The sequence below is a fragment of the Oratosquilla oratoria genome, chromosome 41, assembly GCF_046742065.1.
Source record: "Oratosquilla oratoria isolate Oo_2021 chromosome 41, ASM4674206v1, whole genome shotgun sequence".
In the NCBI taxonomy this organism is placed as follows: domain Eukaryota; kingdom Metazoa; phylum Arthropoda; class Malacostraca; order Stomatopoda; family Squillidae; genus Oratosquilla; species Oratosquilla oratoria.
The window spans coordinates 13,766,041-13,788,466 of NC_134817.1; positions in this window are offsets into that span (position 1 = coordinate 13,766,041).

A 22,426-nucleotide genomic window follows, 5' to 3' on the forward strand; every position below is an offset into this window, starting at 1 on the left:
TAAACAAGGTTTGGAAATGAAGTCATAAGTAGGATGTAGACTTTAAGAAATGTAGCAGAATGGAGTGTGAAAAAAAAATATCGGGACAATATAAAATTGGAACAAAGGAAGTAAAGAAAGTGGGATCTGATAAAGACCTGAGATTAATCTTCACAAAGGATATATCCCCTGATAAACAGATAAACAAAATTGTCGGTAAAATGAGCTTACTAAGATCAACAAAAGTGACTTTTACTTTCTTGGATAAAGAAATGGTAAAGAAAATACTAGTCACACTGATAAGGCCAAAATTGGAGTACACAGCAATACTAAGGTCACCCAGTACCAAAAAGAATACAGTATAAGAAAAATTGAGAGAATCCAGAGAGCAACGACAAAGATGGCCACAACACTATCAGAGCTGTCATATGAAGATGGATTGTCAAAACTAGAATTACTGACTCTGGAGCAAAGGAGAGAAAGAGGTGACTTGTTGACCATCTACAGAATTATGAGAGGTATAAAAGTCCTTGATAGAGAAGACTTACTAAATTGGGATAAGAGAAACACTAGAGGACATGGAAGGAAGCTCAAAAAGGACAGTTATAGAAGAGACCTGAAAAATAACAACTTTTCCCCACTGAGTGGTAGATGTATGGAACATACTAGACGAAACAATAGTGTGTGCAAAAACAATACATGAACTTAAGAGCGAATTAGACATGATGAGATACAGACAGGACACCATGAGTGTAGCTCCCCTTCCTGTAAGATACAACTAGGTAAAAACACACACATATATGAGCTCTGGGCTCTCTTCTGGGAGGGAAATAGCTGTTGATCACAAGTCCAACGCATGATCCAAGAGCATGGTAAATCACACATACACACAAAGGGCTTTTCACCCTTACAAGGTAGGTAGCCAAGTCAAAAGGCAAGTATCCAATTCACTCCCATCCACCACCCATTCCTCCTTATCTTAGCTCCTCATGGATGACGGGTCATCCCTTTATCCTGCCCACTACCTTGGGTCAGAAACAATGCAGCAAGACAGAGTACAATCACAGCAAGGCCACTTTACTTAATTGGTGACCACCCCTTTCTGTCCCCTCATGCAGAAAAAAGAGAAGACAGGGAGAAATTCTTTTGGGCTGTATCAAAATATCATTCATATATAACCTGCCCCTACTACCCCCATCTCCCACCCTCTCCCTTCCTTGCATCACAGTATCACCTAAATACATCCATTCTCCACTCATAATTATCTCCTGCCCTCTCCCTTCCTTGCTCAACAGACATTCCTCTCTTGCTCAATGCCCCTTTCACCCTATCCATCCATCTCTACCTAGGTCAACCCCTGAAGTTCACTCCCTCCACCTCTGTCTTCCACACCTCTTTTACTAATATTTTATGTATATGTGCAGAATGGCAAATGATCATTTAAACAAATTAGATATTCAAGAAGATTTAGATAAACTACAGCAGTGGTCTGAAAAATGGCTAATGAAATTTAACACAAGGTTATGCATATAGGTAAAAATAACAGTATGTACGATTACAAGTTATTTGGAAATTCGTTAACAAAAGTGGATTTTGAAAAGGATCTTGGCGTAATTATCAATAACGCTCTCAAATCATCTAAGCAGTGTATTTCAGCCTCTTAGAAAGCAAATAAGATTCTAGGACTGATTTCGTGATCTTTTGACTTCAAAAGTCCATCTCTCATTAACAAGCTATATATAAATTATTAGCTCATCCACATTTGGAATACGCCGTTTCCATATGGTCACCAAATCTCATTAAAGACATTGACAAATTGGAAAAAGTACAAAGGTAACCACAAAACAGATTCTAAATATAAAAAATAAATCATATGAAAATCGACTAAAACATATGAATATATTTTCCCTAAAAAAGCGTAGACTCAGAGGTGACTTGATACAGGTCTTTTAAGATTCTTAAGGGGATTGACATCAAAAGAGACAAAATTTTCACACTGAATGAGAATCTGACAAGAAATAATGGTCTCAAACCGGGAGGAAATAGATATAATTTGGAAGTGGGTAGAAACAGCTTTGCCAGCCGTGTAGTTAATGAATGGAATAAACTTCCTGGAGAGGCAGTGCAATGCAGTTCAGTTTGAAGCTTTAAGATTCATTTAGATAAATGCCTAAGCAAGATGCTGTAATGCAAGGCAATTTATTTTATAGTGTTAGTATTTGTCTGTTTATTATTATTTACTTTATTGAGTGGGTTAGAGTGTCGTTACTTGCAGTTAAGGTCTAGGGGATGGCAGTTCGCATCCTGCCACCGGCAAAGTTGAACCAAGGGCATGGTTCATTAAACTCCACACTACAAAGTCCTGTGAGGGGCACCGTCCTAGCCTTCTGATAGGGGGGAGTTTGTGATCTTAAACCATATCGATCAAATCAATCTGTCAATTTATTATTATTTACTATTTTCCAGTTTGCTTGTTATCTAACTATACCTATACATTTATTTATTTTGTTTATTATTATTTATGCTGTTATAATTTTTTATTTGTTTATTTATGTATCATTATTATAATTTTTTTAGCATCTGACCTAGTTATGGACCAAAAGGTCTCCTGTTGGCATGCTCATCCTTTGTAATTCTTTATTCTCTTCATAGGCCTCTATAACTCTACTGAAGCACCTAAGCCCATTCAGTATGATATACCTGTAAAGTGGGTGGTTAAGTTGAAGCATACATTGACTCTCTGCAGGAGAAAAAATATAGAAAGTGATGTTCCCAGTCTCCTCACTCTGTCCCATTTAGTTGCCTTTTATGACATGTGCATTCTTATCACCCTGTGATAGAGAGCAGGTACCAGCACCTTAGGACTGCACCAAATACATTCACCACACGGAAGACAAAGAACACTTCATTCTGCACGCACTGCTATGTGGAAGAAAAACCTGGGGCAATGGATTGATTATCCCCTTGTTTGAGAAAAGAAGTGTTGATGCTCAGGAAGTGGTATGGGAGAGGGTTAAGAAGAACAGCAGAAATAAGTGGTAAAGATGGTTGAAAAAATGGCTCAGTATTTCTCCATGAGTGGAGATTTATCTTTGATCATAGAACATTGATTCATAAGGGTGTCACAAAAATCTGGACAGTATTGACTGCATTAAAAAAAAAGTGAATTGAAATGGTATTAATGCACTTCAAAATTTCTGATTCCAAATCAGTCAATATCTATAGCCCCAAGGGTATTGGCGATGGGCAGTTTGCCCCAAAGATTTCTTGGCTAAAAAAAGAAAAAAGAAAGAAAGAAAAAAAAAATTAAATAAAAATTAAATGAATAAATATAAGATAAATAGAAATACATAAATCCACAAATAAATAGATCAGAATAAATAAATGAATACATAAGTAAATTATTTTGTGTTGTGTTGTGACTCATTTTTTATACGAGATGAGCATCTGGGACTTGCGGTGTTTGGAGTGAATTTGGTTCTGTATTTATGTTGTGTATGAATATTCAGGATTAGCAGTAAATTGAGAATTATGGTTTATGATAATAAAACAACAATAATGATTTTTCCCACAATATAACTACATTTGTAAAAATATGTATATCATGCATGATAATGATCACATTCCATTAGATTGATTTTTTATGTATGGACCTCACTCATTGTGACTACAGAAGTGACTGACCAGGCACAGAGAGGCTTAGTTTGTTTTAAGCTTTTAGATTACAGCACTGAGTTAATATTTGTAGTATTTTCTTTTGTTTCCATGTTTCTGTCCTTAACCCGATTCCAACTTTTCCTGGTGTTATATAAACTTTGCCTCACCTTCCCTCACTCATTCCACTTCCTTGTTTCACTCATTTCTTTCCTTATATCCTTCCTTCTTCACTTATCTCTTCCTTCACCCACTCCTTAACTTCTTTCCTTTCTTGTCCTCTCCTTCATCATTCCCCCCATTCACTTCCTCTATCTCATCATTGTCATCCCTCCTCTCTTATCTTTCATACTTTTCTCCTTCATCTCCTTCCTGCTTCCTCCTTTTCTCCATCCTCTCACCCCTCCTAATTCTCCCTGCTCTTCCTTATCCATATCTTTCTATTTCCCCCTCTTTCTTTCCCTTCCCCAGACAAGGTTTATCCAATTATATTTTGCCTGAGACAAACAGGAGTATTAAATAACTTGCACATACAGTAGATTTTACTGATAAGAGTATGAGTTTTTATCATTGATTTAACTAATAGGAACACTGGTAGTAGGCTTTTGCTATGTCCAAGTTAGATCTTACCATTAGGACAAGTTTTAACTGAATATACTGCATTCAGTGCTGACATATGTCAATTTGCTTGTAAACTTTGTTACCAATGTACCTGTTATATATGTTCATACATTTTAGGCCTGGTTTTCCTCCACTGAAAAGATTGGAGCTGATTTCATGATAGAGCATTTTGTTTTGCAGATGCTAGACCATGTATTCATACATTTGCCAGTACCTGACTTGCGAGATTTAACAAATGCTTCCTGGAATACCATAGAACTTGAAGGCCATTCTATGTACTTTTTGAGATATGATGTCATATTCACAGTATTATATGTGGAATCTCTTTAATATTTTTTTAACTCTCAGGTGTTTACTTTGATTACTGCAGTGATAGATTATTCTTGTTTAGCTGAGAAGGGAAACTAAGCTACTTCAATTTAATTTGACCAGTTAATCTATAACATGCTTAACTTGATTCTTTTGTTCTCAGTTTCAATAACCCGAGCAACATAGTGGTATACTTGTATATTTTGTTCCAGTTATCAATCAATCCATTGCCAAAGGTCTCTCAAATGCAGGATACTCATGGCTACCAGATAATTATACCCTCGGGTGGAGGTGGGGGAGGTTGTGGCAGCTTGCTTGCTGGAGACTCAGTGGCTGGTCCACATTTGGGGTGGTGCTCATTTTGGGGGACCACTGTTCCTCTGTTGAGTTGGTATCTTCATGAGAGGGTCTTTCTCATCAACACCTGGTTTTGGCTAATATGGGACTTTTTTTTTCTGTTTCTCTTCCTGGGGAGTACGTTCCTTCATTCTTAGATACTTGTATTAAATGGTAGCTTGTGGCAATGGAATGAGTGGACTGCAAACATGTACAGCACAGTCACAATGCAGTATTAGTATGCACAACATTCCCCATGTATTCCAGGGAACTACAGCTGTTTATCTCTAAATAACATAACATGGTAGATGTGCATGTTGGCAGTGTCTTAGAAATGTTTGCAGTTTCCCCAAATTTTATGGCCATGAGTCACTGCTGCTGTAATCAGTAAAAGTCTGGTATTAGCCTGAATAAAACTTATAGTTTGCCCCTGTGTTGAAAGGGTTTTTCATACATCACCCATCTTCCTTTTCTATGCATCTTGCTAACATATCGCTTAGATATTATGTGCAGTAAAAACTTACCTCTTTTGATATGGAAGTCAGCCCACTCTGGAAAGTTGTAAGCCTTTTACTTTAATTACTTCAGTCTAGTAAAGCTCTTGATGATGAGCTTCATGCGGTTTCTTTCAGCCTGAAGCAGATGTATGACAAAAAAACTTGAATTTCTCCCAAGTTGTAGATCTTTCAGCTGAGTGAAATCAGCAGATAATAGGCCCAACAGAATACCTGAGAACCAGATTTAACATGAAGCTGATGAGCCCATTTAATCTCATTATGTCAAAACAAACCAAAGGATATTAACTATGTTACCAGATTTTCTTTTTTACTTGTTCTTAAACCAAAGATTCCCATGGGTAACATTTTTTTTTAGAGTTTTCGTAACCTCCTCAGACCTGGATCCACCCCTGTTCTGAATAAGATTCTTTGGAAGCAACGTCCCCTCTAATCTGTGAGCATGCATATATGTTTTACAACTAGCATAAAGAAAAAATGTGCACACGCAAGGCTTTCAAATGATATTAAAATCCATTCAATAAAGAAGTTCCACTCAAACATCAACTTATAAATTCTCTAAAAATATGGTAACTTGCCAACCATCAAAATAATAATTGCTCTTTTTTTTTTCTCTTCTAACGCTAGTGCTTCCATTGCAAATGAAATGACTGTGGTACTATGGGTGCACATGCACATACTTTTCAGAGAAGGCAAAGTTTGCACACAAGCAAATTTATGATGCTTAGAGATACAAAGACAGGTCACCACGAGCATAGCTCTCTTCCCGTATAATACAACGAGGTAAACACTCACAGCAAAAACTTAGAGGGAATGTTGCTTGGAAGTATACAATGTAATAAAAGTTTTTTTGTACATGAATTTAAAATGCAGTATCATCATTGGAGAATAAGAGTCAGGACCTTATGAGTGTAGTTCCCTTCCTGTAAGGAAATATAAAGCTAAAGAGCTGGTTAGTGTCACCCCTCTATTAATCAGGGTCATCTGATATTAGTTTAAAATGCAATTGAAAAGGTGGGCTGTCTTATTGAAGGGGTAGAGGAATTTATTATTTTATTTTGTATTTTCTTTCAGTAAAAGTGGTAATTGCTAGAGACTTCATAATCAAATGTGACATGGTTGAATTACATATTTTATGTCTTGAGAAGAGTACATTAAATAGTGTTGTACTAGTAACTGACTCTGATAATATGAAGTGAGTGATTATAAAGATTGGACTCCGTTCTTAATTGTCTTGGAAGGTATTATGAATGACAAGGTGAATCCAATATTTTTTTTTAGAGATGTTGACTTCAGTTTCAAAATAAATTAATTTGTAGTTTGTTGAGGATGTCCAAACTCCTCCATTCCAGTGACTCGTTCTTTTGATTTTTTATTGGCTAATGCCAGAGAATTTTATTCAGCAAAGTGGTAAGACCTGAAGATGTGTATTTGTATTTGTTTTGTCACTGGCTTTGGCTCTGGCTTTGTTGATCTGGGAGAGGAAAGAGGTCATAGATTATGACTGCATGTAGGGTGAACAGATTCTTATTGACTATCATGCTTCATTTAGGAACTTTAGGTCCTTTGCTTGTCAATTGAGAAGGGGTAGAATTTTAAAACAAGTGATTACTGCAGAAGAAGGAAAAACATATTGTGACTTAGGTGGGGAGCAATGTTCCTTTGATTCTCTCTCTCTCTCTTGGTAGTGTATGCAAAGTATGCATATACCCATGTAAGTCACTATTGCACAGTTGCTATAATGACAATTGAAGCAAATGCACATGGGTTTTATGTGTTTACTATTTCAGATTTTATTATGTATTTTGAAATTGCTTTCTTTTGTTCTCATCATGAAATCATACAATTAATATTTTTAAAAAATAACAAGTTCCATCTTGAAAATGTTTTGTGTGCACATACTTTTCCTATGTACATTAGTTATAGAATTGTGCTTTTACATTCTAGCACAGGTTAGAGAGAACATTGGTGGGCAGGCTCCCATGACAAATTGTCATAAAGAATTTCCACTCTGGCAGATTTTCATCCTGGCATGTTATGAAGAAGTTTCAGACAGTATTGATTGCATGTGCAATGACTTGTAAAATCCTAGCTATAAAGTAAACATTGTTGCATGGCAGAATACATATATTCATTTGTGATGATTGAATGAAATAAGGGTGAGGACTGAATGTGGGAATTCATTATTTCGAAGACCCAGTCAGTAGGTAAAGAAAATATTCGGATTTTGTTAGATCTTACAAGAAAATCTTTATCCCCTTGATTGTAGGAGTAAGGATTCATTGTTAAGATCTTGATTTTATTTGATTTATTATTGTCATTATTATTTTTACTCCCCTGGGGAGAAGAACCAACATGGTCCAAGTGAGAATATAATGGTGACTAGGTTTCCAGCAAATTCCTTCAACTGTTCCTCCAACACCCCCAAAATACTATCCATACTCTATTGGGTGCTTTTCACAACTGTATGGAGGCTATATTTTAAATGCTTGGAGGACATTATGCCTCTGTCAGGCATCCTAAACTCTATATCACTTGTATTCACCTGTACTGTACTCATCTTTTAAAAAGTTACCAGATTATATTTCATTGACAGATTTTATGTGTGCATCCTTCTTATGTGTTGATATGAAAAAAGAAAAACCCAGTGGTATGACCTGAAGGCATGTTAAGTAAATATATTCACAGATGTATTTTATCCACATTGAGTTTTTTGTAAGGTGTCTGGGAGGTTGACAGTTGTTAGCTTATAGTAGACTGTATGGAGAAGGGTCCAACAATGAGATGATTCCAGCATAAACAAGGCATTGATTTCTTCTTTGTTTTCTTATTTCTTTTTTTATTTCATCTTCATAAAGTTAAGGGAAATGATAAGTAGAGATAATGGTTTTAAAAGTTGGGGGGGCATCTTCCCCAAACATTGCTAAACATGGGTTCCTGAATTTGAAAATTCCTTCACTGTGTCAGAAACATGTCACAACCTGAGTTTTTCAGAAATACTTGTGTCATTCACACTACAGCTAAACCCTTTCTTGTACCCTATTGTATTCTATTCTGTAGTTCAAAGAGAAGTAAAAAAGAAGAAAAAAGAAAGAAAAGGGCATATCAGATGATTCCTGCTGCTTTTCAAATCATCTACTGCTGTGCCTGCACATTCTTTATTTATCAGCAATGTTTATCTTTCCATTTTTACACTGAAATGCTGTATTTGCCCTGTCTGCCCTTCTAATTGTCTTCTTTAACCTGTCTCTCTCATGATATTCTGCATGCTAATCAGAATGATTCTTGTGCACAAGTCTTGATAAACTAATGCAAAGACAGTACTTGAAATATGTAATGAAATGATTAATTAAGAGTTCAGTTTTTGTAATATATTTTTCCTGAACAGGAAAGGCTGCATTACCCTTGTGTATTACTTCTTGTAAAAGGCATGGAAGGTTCTTGAAGTATTGTAAACCATAATTACAGCAAGTTTGGCATGAAGACGAATTATATCACTTATATGAACATCCTTCTGCCCTTGGTATTCATGGCCACCATGTGAGGAACGTAATGTAAAGTATATGCAGTTTGTATGAATAATGTTCAGCTACTAAAGGGAACGACCTTGATAAGCAGGTAAACCACATTTAAGAAACACACATTGCTGTCCACCTTACACGAAAGAAAAAATTAATCCAATTCAAGTTGCGCGACTCCTTCTAGTGATATAGACAGCTCTAATTGTATAGGAATAGGGCTTTTCCTAACGTGAATACAGGGTTTGAGGGAACTCCCTGTTATGTGCGAAGACACACTGCTGCAGCTGGTGTGGGTTACAGATGGAATAAGGGGATATGGTCTGCCTCCTCTCTTCTGTCTAAACCCAAGTGATATTTTTATTATCAGTGGTATCAACATCAGCCATATCAGCAGTCACAAATATTTTCTATAAATATCATACATAGTAGTTTTGATAAAAATCAAGCTCTTGCTTCTGCTTCAGTTATTTGTAACTTCATTTTGACCAAGAATCTTTCAAAGAAGTAACAATATTGTACAGTGCAGCCTTGCTTGATTGCCAGTGAAAAAGATGGTCTGTGAGACTGATGAATTTGAAACCAGGAAATTGTTTGTAAATAAAAAATGAAAATTTCTGAAATTTTATTTGATTGTTGTTAATGTTACTCAATTGTTAAATGTAGAGACGTACATCTTACCTTGGAGTAGTCTTGATAGGAAAGTCACTGTGTGATTATTATCAATATGGTCTGCAATACTGGTTTGTAAGAAACTGCAATTGGCAAACAGTTTGAGGCATGTTGTCATTGGAAGATAAGTTGTTAGTGTGTGATGAATTGCCCAAAGGATATCTGAGAGTCGATTCTAATATATTTTTTCCTGATTGTTTAATTTTCCATTTTTCCATTAGAGATAAGTTGATGATGAATGTACAGATGTTGTTCAGTACACATTTTGTTAGGTTACATTTTTTAAGATTTTGAAATACGAGTAGTCTGTCCTGTGTGTGTGTTGAACAAAACTAAGTGAGGCAGCAATGTAGATATAATTACTTCAGTCTCTGTATCTCTGACAATATCTTGCTACATCTACATTGTTACGTGTGCCCTTATTTCTGTACAATATTTATGATATCATTACAGTCGTACTGCATGACTACCTCTTCTGTATGAGCCCTTTTCGTAAAACTGAAGTCTTGGCGATGCTGCCACCACTACTAACTACTGTTCATAGTTTCTCATTATTTAAGATATATTTTATGTCATACTTTATTTTATCAACTTCTTAAATATTCTTCTATGTACTGTGAAAGTGATGTTGATATTTATTGTGCTGTTGGTGCAACCATATTCACTACGCCCAAGTGCAACAGTGCACAGGCGTGGCAGGATAAAATCTCTGTCGATATGTTGACTTTTTTTCACCTTATATAATGCATTCAGAAAATAACCTTTCTTGTCTTCTCTATAAATTCTCAACTGGATGAGCAGAGGAGGGCAGCAATGTAATGAAATGGTAGGGGTAAACTAGCTTTGGCTGTCAGACCCTGCTGTGTCTTGCTGCATTGCATTTGATCTGAGCAATGGGTGGGGTTAAAAGGGATGACTCTTCGTCCACAAAGAGTTCAAAAGGGGCAACACGGATGGGTGAAGGGCAGATATTTGATTTGACCCAGTCTCCTTCCTTCCAAAGATGTAAGGGCCTTTAGGTATGTTAAAAAAAAAACAAAAAAAAAACGTACCATAAACCCTTACCACTTCCTTAGATTAAGTATATCAATCTTTGATATTTACCTGACAATCTGCTAACTGCCACCCAGAAGCCTTGATGTGATCTGTAATTGCAACATGCTTTCTAGGATGGAAATGTTAGTGGCTTGTCAGCAATGGAATAACGATGTAAAGTGCACCCAGCAAAGCACATGTAAACTTAACGGACCACCTACTTGACCCAATGGCAAGGCAAACCAAGAGGACTGTAGTTGATGTCCTACTGCAGCCTTTATCCACCTTCACAGCCATTGTTTTGGTAACTTCACCTGCCTGTTCCACCATTGAAGACTTGATGGATGCAGTGATACTGTTAGCTTCGCTGCTACTAACACTTCAGTTCCCTTCAGTAAAATTGTAATTCACTTACAATTTTCTTCATTTTCTATAATTGGGGTATTGTAGTCACTCATCTCAAGGCCCCATGCCACTCTTGTATTGTAAGTTTTTAGTCAAGTTCCATTATTCAATAATGAAAGGGAATTAAATGATATTGATTTTTCTAACCTTTCTTCCTAGTAATACACTTGGTTCAATTTACACCAAGGGAATCCCACCCAGGATCCCTGCTCATCCCACCAAGCCACTTCTGCTCTGACGTCACTATTTAATTCAACCAGTATCTTTTTACTTTTCAAATAAGTACCACCCTTTAAGGGCATGACCTTACCTCCATGTACCAATAATTTTTCTCCACCTTATTCTCCAATCAGAAAGACTGTTGTACTGTCTCAAGCGATACTGTTTATGCAAGGACTTCTGACACAATCAGAACGTAGCTTTATGTTAACATTTTGCAATATCAGCACTTCTTGATATCCTAATCTATATTTACAAACACAAGACGGTAAGCTAGAATATGCAACTCTGGAAGTTACACTCGGCCACTGTTTCATACCAACCGAATATAAAATGACCATAAAATTTACATTCCTCTTCACCTATCCCTCTATCTACCTAAATGTCTTCCTCTATCTACCAGCCTCTTACAGATACCCACATCCAATCCTGCACTCTCAAGCCCAGAGCATGTTAGTCCACTATGCACTGAAATAGTACAATGTGTAGTTCAAATTCAAATATGGTTTATTTATTCATTGTCAACTACAGTTTCAGAGGCTTAAGCCTCCACATTGTGTCTCGTGCAGATTTGCATGTTGTGTTGCAGGTGTCCACACTAAATGGGCATGAAAGAATGCCAGTTTCATAGATGCAATTCTTATCTATATCATTGGATAGCTTCTACCATTTTGATTATTTTGAACCCCATAAATAAGTACCACAAATTAACAGTAAAGTCAGTTCCAAATTTAATTTTTTTTTTTTTTTTTTATCTAATAGCAAGGGGGCTGTGATGGAGATTAACAATAGTACTTAACCTAAAAATCGTGAAAAAGTGTTGCCAAATGCTGGGAACAGGGAAATAATTATTATCTGTTGTCTCCAGGTGCCTACATTTTTTCGTACTGACTTATCTATTAAGGAAAAATTGGTAAATATATAGTTGTTGCCAGTCTCACAGATGTAGTTCTTATCCATATCATCAGATAGCTTCTATCATTCTGAGTATTATGAACCCCATAAATAAGGACAGCAAATTAAGAGTAACGTCAGTAGCGATTTTTAAAAAGTTTGTGTATTTTTGACAAGGACTGCAGTGGAAAACCCGCACCAAACCAAACTCTAATTTTTAATGTCACGGTTCAGAGTAATTCTTTCCTCATACCATCAAGGCTTGCACTAATGTCCCTTGTTCTTTATGTTCCATAAACAGCGATGTTGTTTCAATAACTATAAAACATTAGGTGCGGCCTCTCGTTCAATCAGCAGGGCTAACAGAAGTGGATATGATGGATTGCTTTGTTTCCAATTTTTAGTCCTTGACATTCAAACCAACGCTTTAGCTGAATGTTGCAATAACTGTCACTATGTTGAATGTCGATCCTGGCCCCAGGGACATCGCCCTCTAACAATAAAAACCCTTGGAAAAAGGTCGCAGGTCAATGTTATGTTCACTCTTCAACGCATTCAATTTCTCTGCAACTTGCATGGTAGTTTAACAAACTGCCGATAACGTGTTAACTTGTAACGTCAACATTGTGGCTTGTTAGTTTAATTCTGGCAATATTAAAAACTAATAGGCCTGTCTCGTCGCTCTTATTATAACTGAAATTTTGAAATAGCGGGGGGGGGGTGCAAGACAAAACCCTTCTTCCTTAAAGTGGTGGTAGACACAAGTTGTTAAAATAGTAAATCGTAATGTTGACGTCACAGATACCACGCTGTGGGCTAAACCAAGATCTAAATATACCAGGTCTGACCACTTCCAACCGAATTTCGAGAGAGTTGGCGCAGCGGGCTCGTGACATCACCTGGCTGCTCAAAGTGGGGTTCGCGCGGCCCGTCGCGGTCAGTTGTAGATGGGTCGTTGTACGGGAAAGTCGCTGCCTCCGCTCGCACCGCTCCACGCAATTAGTTATGTTCTGACAATGAAGATCTGTATATACCGGTATATATAGATCTTGACAATATGGCTTATTGTACCATTAAGGGTTGTGGCTCAAACCAAAGAGGAATTAAGCCAAATGTTAATTTTCATCGTTTCCCTGCAAATACACGCACATGTGAACGTGTACACATATAAGCACACACGACGATATCTCCCCGTAAAATACAAGTATATAAAACACACACACACACACACACACACACACACACACACACACACACACACACACACACACACACATATATATATATATATATATATATATATATATATATATATATATATGAACGTGTACACATATAAGTACACACGACGATATCTCCCCCTTTCCGTAAAATAAAATTATACAAATACAACTATTATAATCAAACATCTCGGTGGCGTAATCGGTAGAGAGGCATACAAAGACAAACTGTCGGCGGTACCTGATTCGAAGCCAATCCATGCTTCATTTTTTTTTCAGTCTCGCTGCGCTTCGAGTCGTTACTCCAACTCTCGTGGGCGGGGAGTTGGAGATATGTGTGCGTGTAAGTTCATAGATCGGACATACGAGCTCTGAGCTCTCTTCCGGGAGGGAGATAGCTGTCGATCACGAGTCCAATACGTGATCCAAAAGACAAAGATGAATCACACACACATGTGAACATGTACACATATAAGCACACACGACGATATATCCCCTTCCCATAAAATACACGCACACACATACACACACACACATACACACACACGCACACACACACACACACACACACACACACACACACACACACACACACACACACACACACACACATATGTGAACGTGTACACATATAAGTACACACGACGATATCTCCCATTCCCGTAAAATAAAACTATATAAATACACAGACACACACTCACATTTTAAATCTAATGACTCGGTGGCGCAATTGGCTGAGAGTCTGACATATAATGGCAAGGTATTGGCGGTACCTGGTTCGAATCCTATTCAGGATAATTTTTTTTCAGTCTCGCTGCGCTTCGAGTCGTTACTCCAACTCTCGTGGGCGGGGAGTTGGAGATATGTGTGCGTGTAAGTTCATAGATCGGACATACGAGCTCTGAGCTCTCTTCCGGGAGGGAAATAGCTGTCGATCACGAGTCCAATACGTGATCCAAAAGACCAAGATGAATCACACATGTGAACATGTACACATATAAGCACACACGACGATATATCACACACACACACACACACACACACACACACACACACACACACACACTGCTAAGGAAAATAGAAACTGATGAGGACTGTGAAGCACTGCAAGAAGACCTAAATAGGGTATGGAACTGGAGTCAGAAATGGGAAGTGGACTTTAATACTAAGAAGTGTAGCATAATGGAGTTTGGAAAAAGCAAAAACAGAATATCAGGAAAATATACAATTGGAACCAAAGAAGTAAAGAAAGTAGGATCCGAAAAAGATTTGGGAGTAATTATCACGAACGACTTGTCCTATGATATACAGATTAACAAAATTGTCGGGGAGACTTACAACTTGTTAAGATCAATAAAAGTGGCGTTTACATACTTGGACGAAGACATGATGAAAAAAATATTGGTTACATTGATAAGGCCTAGATTAGAGTATGCAGCGACATTGTGGTCCCCCAGTACCAAAAAGAATATAAAGAAAATAGAAAGAATCCAAAGAGCAGCTACAAAAATGGCACCTGCACTTGCAAACCTATCATACGAAGAGAGATTGGCTAAACTGGAGTTACCGACACTGGAGCAAAGAAGAGAGAGAGGTGACCTATTGACCATCTACAGAATCATGAAAGGCACAGAGGTACTCGATAGTGAGAACTTACTTAACTGGGACAAAAGAAACACAAGAGGACATGGAAAGAAAATAAAAAAACATAGCTATAGAAGAGAACTGAAGAAAAACAGTTGTCCTCATAGAGTTTTGGACACTTGGAACAAACTGGACAATGAAATAGTATGCGCAAAAACCATTCATGAGTTTAAAAACAAACTAGACACTGCAAGATACAAAGGCGGGACAACACGAGCATAGCTCCCCTTCCCGCAAAATACAACTAGGTAAATACAACTAGGTAGGTAAATACACACACACACACACACACGCACACACACACACACACACACACACACACTTCAACGAACGGACGGCTTAGAAGACGTTCTGAAGAAAATTGAAGTTTCGTGGATCCCAACGCAGAGAGAAGTGCCTATTGTATTTACAGGGTGGGGGAAATTGCTCGTGGGGTAGTGGGAAAGTAGGGAAAGAGGAGAAGGGGAGGGATTGCTGAGGGAAATGGAAGGAAATGAGGAAGGAGAGGACTTGGCCCAGGCAGACAGGCGAAAGGTAAACAAACGACCCCCCGACCAGCTGAGCGACGATGAAATGTCTAATAAAAATGTAAAGATTAGAAGTATAGATAAGAGCAATACAGTAGAAAGTGATGAGAATATTTTCCAGGGATTTAAAGAGGGTGGGGGGGACACAACCCCCCCCCCCCCGACTGACAAGACTAGAAGAGAAGGTCGATAAGATGATCGAGGACTTGGAGCGTAGGTTCGGTCATGTTAACAACATTATACGGAGAGTTGAAAAATTGGAAGAACTAGAGAAGGCGAACAAAAACTTAACTAAGGAAATTGAAGAATTAAAAAAAAAAACAGTTAAAAGAAGTAAAAGATGAGAATAAAGTCTTAAAGGAGAATAATAAGGAGAACAAGGAGGGTTGAAAAAAAAATTCAAGAAAATAGCAAAGTTGCATTCACTGACATAATCAGACAGCAAATGAATGAACAAACTGAAAACTCAGTTATTAAAGTGATGAGACAGAAGGAGAATATAGTAAGAGACTTAGCAGACAGAAAGAAATGTATAATTATATTAGGAATGGAAGAGAAACATAACCCAGATAGAACCACAAGAATCAAAGAGGAAAATGAAAAAGTAAGAAATTTACTAGAATTAGTTCAGGAAGATGAACCAGAAATAATGAAACAAATCGAAGAGAAATTCAGGCTCGGGAAATATAGTACAGACAAGACCAGACCAGACCAATTAAGATTAAATTCAGGTCACAAACTACGGCTGAGAATATCTTATCCAAAACAGGGAAACTAGCAACAAGTGAACAATATAAAAAGGTATGGATAAAAAGGGAAATGAATAGAGAGGAAGAAAAACAGAAAAGACTTGAAGCAAAGGAAAAAAACGAGATAAGAACGGAGTCAGAAAAAGAGAGATTCTATTGGAGAGTAGTGAATATGAAACTAAAGAAAGTCGACATACAAGAGAAAAACAAAAGGGAAACAGAGAACACAATGGAAGTGGCAGAAAACTAAGAGTGTCTTACACAAATATAGATGGATTAATAACAGGATTGAATGAGCTGAATGATTATTTGAAAGAAAAAGAACCAGACATAATGGGAATTGTAGAAACAAAATGAAAAGGTCCACTACCACCCAACAGTGTAGGACATGATGCATATAATTATTGGATTAGAAACAGAGTGAAAAAGGAAGGGGGTGGAGTTATGTTCCTGACTAAGAAGGATATAAACGTGAAGTGTGTCACATATGGAAAGAATACAGTAAAGATGATAATGATGGAAGTAGAAGACAGAGATAAGAAGAGCAGAAAGTTTGTGATAAATTATGTGCCCCCGAAAACAGCCTCATGGGAAGAGAGTGAACATAAAAGTATGTTAGAGGACACAAAGATAACATTAAACAAGATAATGGAAGAGGGAGGAAAAATAGTTATGATGGGCGACTTTAATTGCAAAGAAATCTGCTGGGAAGAAATGACAGTAAAGGGTGGAGACGGCTCATGGGGAAACGCTCTACTTGAGATGGTTACTGACCATACAATGACACAATGGATACAGGAGAACACTAGGTATAGAAATGAAGAAGAGCCATCGAGACTAGACCTAGTAATTACATCCGAACCTAGAATAGTGGACAAAATTGAATATAAAACACCAATAAGTAAAAGTGACCACATATTGATTGAACTGGAACTTAATGAAGAAAAATATATGAAAAGAAATGAACAATATAGAAAAGGAAGAATGATGTATGAAAAAACAAACTTTGATAAAATAAGAGAATTCTTTCAAAAGGAAAACTAGGAAGAAATATACAAAGAAGAAACAACAGTAGAAGAGAAATGGAATATTTTGACAAAAATTTACAAAAAAGGAGTGGAAAAGTATGTCCCAAGACAAAAACAAGAAAAAGAATATTTAAAATGCTGGTACAACAAAAGCTGTAGGGAGTTAAAAGACAAAAGAGACAAAGCCTGGACCAGATGGAAAAAAGACAGAAGACCTGAAAAATGGAAAATATATACCTGTTATAGAAATGAATATGTACAAATGTGCAGAGAGGAAAAGAGAAAATATGAAAAAGATATCATAAAAAAGTGTAAAGATCAACCAAAACTATTCTACAGATTTGTAAACAATAAACTGAAAAACAAACAAGACTTGGAGAAATTAAGACAGGAGGGAGTTGAATACACTGAGGAAATGGAAATGGCGGAAATTATGAACAAACATTTTAAATCAGTGTTTACAAGGGAGAACATACAACCTGAAGAGAACGAATGGAAAGAGAAAGTCCCCCCTATGGAAGAAATAGAAGTAACAAAGAATGAAATATTAACACACTTGAGTAATCTTGATGTCAGAAAATCGCATGGACCAGATGAAATAGCAAACTGGATACTGAAAGAATGCAGGAATGAACTGGCAGACAAAATACATAGCATACTAAATAGTTCCTTGAAAAAAGGAAAGTTCCAGAAGATTGGAAAAAAAGCAAATATAGTACCTATATATAAAGGAGGAAATAAAGAAGAACCTACCAACTATAGACCAGTCTCTCTAACAAGTACAATAGCAAAAATTTGTGAAAGAATGATCAAAAGTAGATGGGTAAAATATTTAGAAAAAAACAAAGTGTTAAATCCAAGGCAATTTGGATTCAGACAAGGAAGATCATGCGTCACCAATTTAATATGTTTCTATTCAAGGCTAATAGATATAATACAAGAAAGAGATGGATGGGCGGACTGTGCATTTTTAGATCTAAAGAAAGCTTTTGACAAAGTACCACATAAGAAGTTGCTTAAGAAATTAGAAACTGATGGAGGAATACAGGGCAAACTACTAAATTGGATGGAGGACTTTTTGCAAGAAAGAAAAATGAGAGTAGTGATAAGAAACCAGCACTCAAAATGGGATGAAGTAATAAGCGGTGTTCCGCAGGGAACAGTTCTGGCCCCAATAATGTTTGCTATATATATTAATGATATGGATGAAGGAATTGAAAGCTATATGAGCTTCTTTGCAGATGATGCAAAACTACTGAAAAGAGTGAAAACTGAAGAAGATTGTGAATCACTACAGAGAGATCTAAATAAAGTACAAGAATGGAGTAGGAAGTGGGAGATGGAGTTCAATACAAAAAAGTGTAGTATAATGGAATTTGGAAAAAGCAAAAACAGAATAACAGGAGCATATAAATTGGGAGAAGAAGGAATAAAAAAAGTAGAAAATGAGAAGGACCTGGGAGTCATTGTTATGAATAATATGTCACCTGAGAAACATATAAATAAGATTTTTGGAGAAACTTATAATTTAATAAGAACAATCAAAGTTGCATTTACATACCTGGATGAAGAAATGGTGAAGAAAATCCTAATCACCCTGATAAGACCAAGATTGGAATATGCAGCAACGATATGGTCACCAAGTACAAAAAAATGTATAAAAAAAACTTGAAAGAATACAAAGAGCAATTACAAAATTGGCACCAACACTCTCAAAACTATCATATGAAGAGAGACTAGAAAAACTTGAACTACAGACACTAGAGCAAAGAAGAGAGAGAGGAGATTTGATAGCTATTTACAGAATCATGAAAGGCATAGAAATTACTGATAGAGAGAATCTGATAAAATGGGATGACAGAAATACAAGAGGACACGGAAAGAAAATAAAAAAAGACAGCTATAGAAGAGATTTGAAAAAGAACAGCTTTCCTCACAGAGTAATAGACAGTTGGAACAAGTTAGATGAGAAAGTGGTGTGTGCAAAAACAATACATGAATTTAAAAATAGTTTAGATAAAATGAGATATGAAGACGGGACCCTACGAGCATAGCTCCCCTTCCCGTAAAATACAACTAGGTAAATACAACTAGGTAAACTAGGTAAATACACACACACACACACACACACACACACACACACACACACACACACACACACACACACACACACACACACACACACACACACACTATAATTTAATAAGAACAATCAAAGTTGCATTTACATACCTGGATGAAGAAATGGTGAATAAAATTCTAATCACCCTGATAAGACCAAGATTGGAATATGCAGCAACGATATGGTTACCAAGTGCAAAAAAATAAAAATAAAAATAAAACTTGAAAGAATACAAAGAGCAATTACAAAATTGGCACCAACACTCTCAAAACTATCATATGAAGAGAGACTAGCAAAACTTGAACTACAGACACTAGAGCAAAGAAGAGAGAGAGGAGATTTGATAGCTATTTACAGAATCATGAAAGGCATAAAAATTACTGATAGAGAGAATCTGATAAAAAGGGATGACAGAAATACAAGAGGACATGGAAAGAAAATACAAAAAGACAGCTATAGAAGAGACCTGAAAAAGAACAGCTTTCCTCACAGAATAATAGACAGTTGGAACAAGTTAGATGAGAAAGTGGTGTGTGCAAAAACAATACATGAATTTAAAAATAGTTTAGATAAAATGAGATACGAAAACGGGACAGCACGAGCATAGCTCCCCTTCCCGTAAAATATACTAGGTAAATACACACACACACTGATAATAGCAATGAGCTAGAGAGAGAGATAACGCGGGGGGGGGGGGATATAATAATTCCAGTCTTCCTTAGCGTTTCACAGTTTTCTTCGGTGTTTCACAAAGAGAAAACGGAACCAGCCTGATGACGTCAGAAGCTGCGCAGAACTGCTCAAGCGGTCTGACCTAGTATATTTAGATCTTGGGCTAAACTACCAAGTTGCGGACAATATCAATGCATTGAAAAGAGTAAACACTCAACATAGACATTCCCACATTCAACTAAAACGTTTGGTTGGAGTGTCGAGGACTAAAAAGTTTAAACAAGTTGGAAAGGTACATGTGGAGAATTTCATGACTCCCGACAAAATTTCCATCCCTTTTAATACGTAATGCTGACGGTATACGTTTAATCTACGTGATCGCCCCACCGAGTTAATTCTGACATACTCTAGTATTTTTTATACAGCGTTTAGAAGCAGAAAACTACATATCTGTGATCAGCAGGGACTCATCGAAACCTGAAAGGTACAATGGCATCACAAAACATCATGTATCTTTGTGAATATGTAGTCATTTCACTTTTTCTGTTTTGTTTGGATATTCCATTAAAACATAATATTTTGACTTACCGAGGTCTTGGGTCCACTTGGTGATTTTCCTTGTCTTTGTTCTGGTAGTGGTGATCATGTGTGCGTCAACTTCGGGCGTGTCATGGGGGATAGGTATGGGAATGGAGGGAAGGATAAAGGTATGTTGAGGGGAGACTGGTTCTCTCATAGAACGCGTCCTCTCTCTGGCTAAACACACACGTCATCGCATATACTCTTCACGCCATCGGGTTTATATGAGGTCTATGACTGAGTAAATTTCATATCCCTCCCTACTCACGAATCACTAACATTTCTGATCATTTTCAAATCATGCCTAGTGACATTTGACCTGTCGTTGCCAAAGGTCTATGGGAGGTACAACTTCACCCTAACTAAAGTGAAAATGTTGCACAAGACATATAATAGATAATCCCCATACATGGGGATTAGAGATGGATAATACCAGAACCAATACTCAAGACGAAGTCACCAGGTGATAAATAAAAATATTAATAATGAAAATGATATATTGGTAACTTGAAGTTCCCGGAGAGGGTAGTCAATCATAGCCTACTTGGTCCTATGGCGTCGAGAGTCTTACATAATGTGTCACAAAATCCCTGGGCAGTGGAAGGAGGAGGTGGAGGTTATGGGGGCGTGGGAAATACTCATACCTTGGGGAATTGGCGAAGGGAGATGGCTGCAGTGAGAAGCCAAGGTCCAGGAGATTTGAGTCACCGACCGGGACCACGCGCGCTCCCTTCTCGGCCCATGTGTATATTTCAAAAAGGGGGTTGGGACAACTCATTCAGTAGAACACAGTCCTAGGCTAATCAAACGGATCATCCTACTATAAGTTTTAATGATCAAGATTATTTCTACAAAGTTATTGACATGCAACACAAATCTTCAAAGTTTCTACTAAGTTAGGCCCTGCGCGCCTAACAAATACTTCGATATGACGATACTTGCTGCCATCTCTGTGACTTCTGCTGGTTGCGGGGATGTCTTCAAATAGGTGCGGGTCCCTCTTTCAAGCAGGATGCGTCGGCTGTCGAGCGATGCACTTGTTGTAGAGGGCGGCGGTAATCCATGGTTGTCCTCGTTGTGTGGCACCTCGTGGCGGGACGCGAGTTCGATTCCGTAGGCGTTTTCCAGTTTTTCCACACTGTCTAAAGTTCCTTTCTGGTCAGGACGTCCCGAAAGGCGATTCTGCACACTGATTAAGTTTTGTAGTCACTGAAGGTGAAACTCGTCGCCGCACCGATCAAACACGTTCTTGGTCGAAGTGACACTGGATGCGGTGGCACTGATATTAATTCACGAGTTCTCCGGGCACTAGTCACTTATGATTTTAATCAGCCGTGCATGATTAACGGTGATTAAACAGTTCGTATTAATGAGTGGAATTCGCGATGGCCATTCTACGAGAGAATGAGGCACATTTGGATCTTCCGAGGACACGTGTGTCCCACCTCACTCTGTGTGAACCCAAGCCGAACTCCTGGTCAGGCACTGACGGGTCAACTGCCCGCCTATACACTGTATGGCATACACCGTTGCCGTTGTTCTTAATTTCAAATCACTAGTTCCGTAGGGAGCGCCGTGCAACGTTTATGTGGAAGTTGCATAATTTCTAGTAGTCCTTTGAGGTAGTCACTAAGCACGAGAGAGGACGATATGGTCCTAACTAGTCTAATTAAACTAGCCTAAACAATAAATGGCAGTCGCGCAGGGGGGGGAACCGTTAGAACCAAT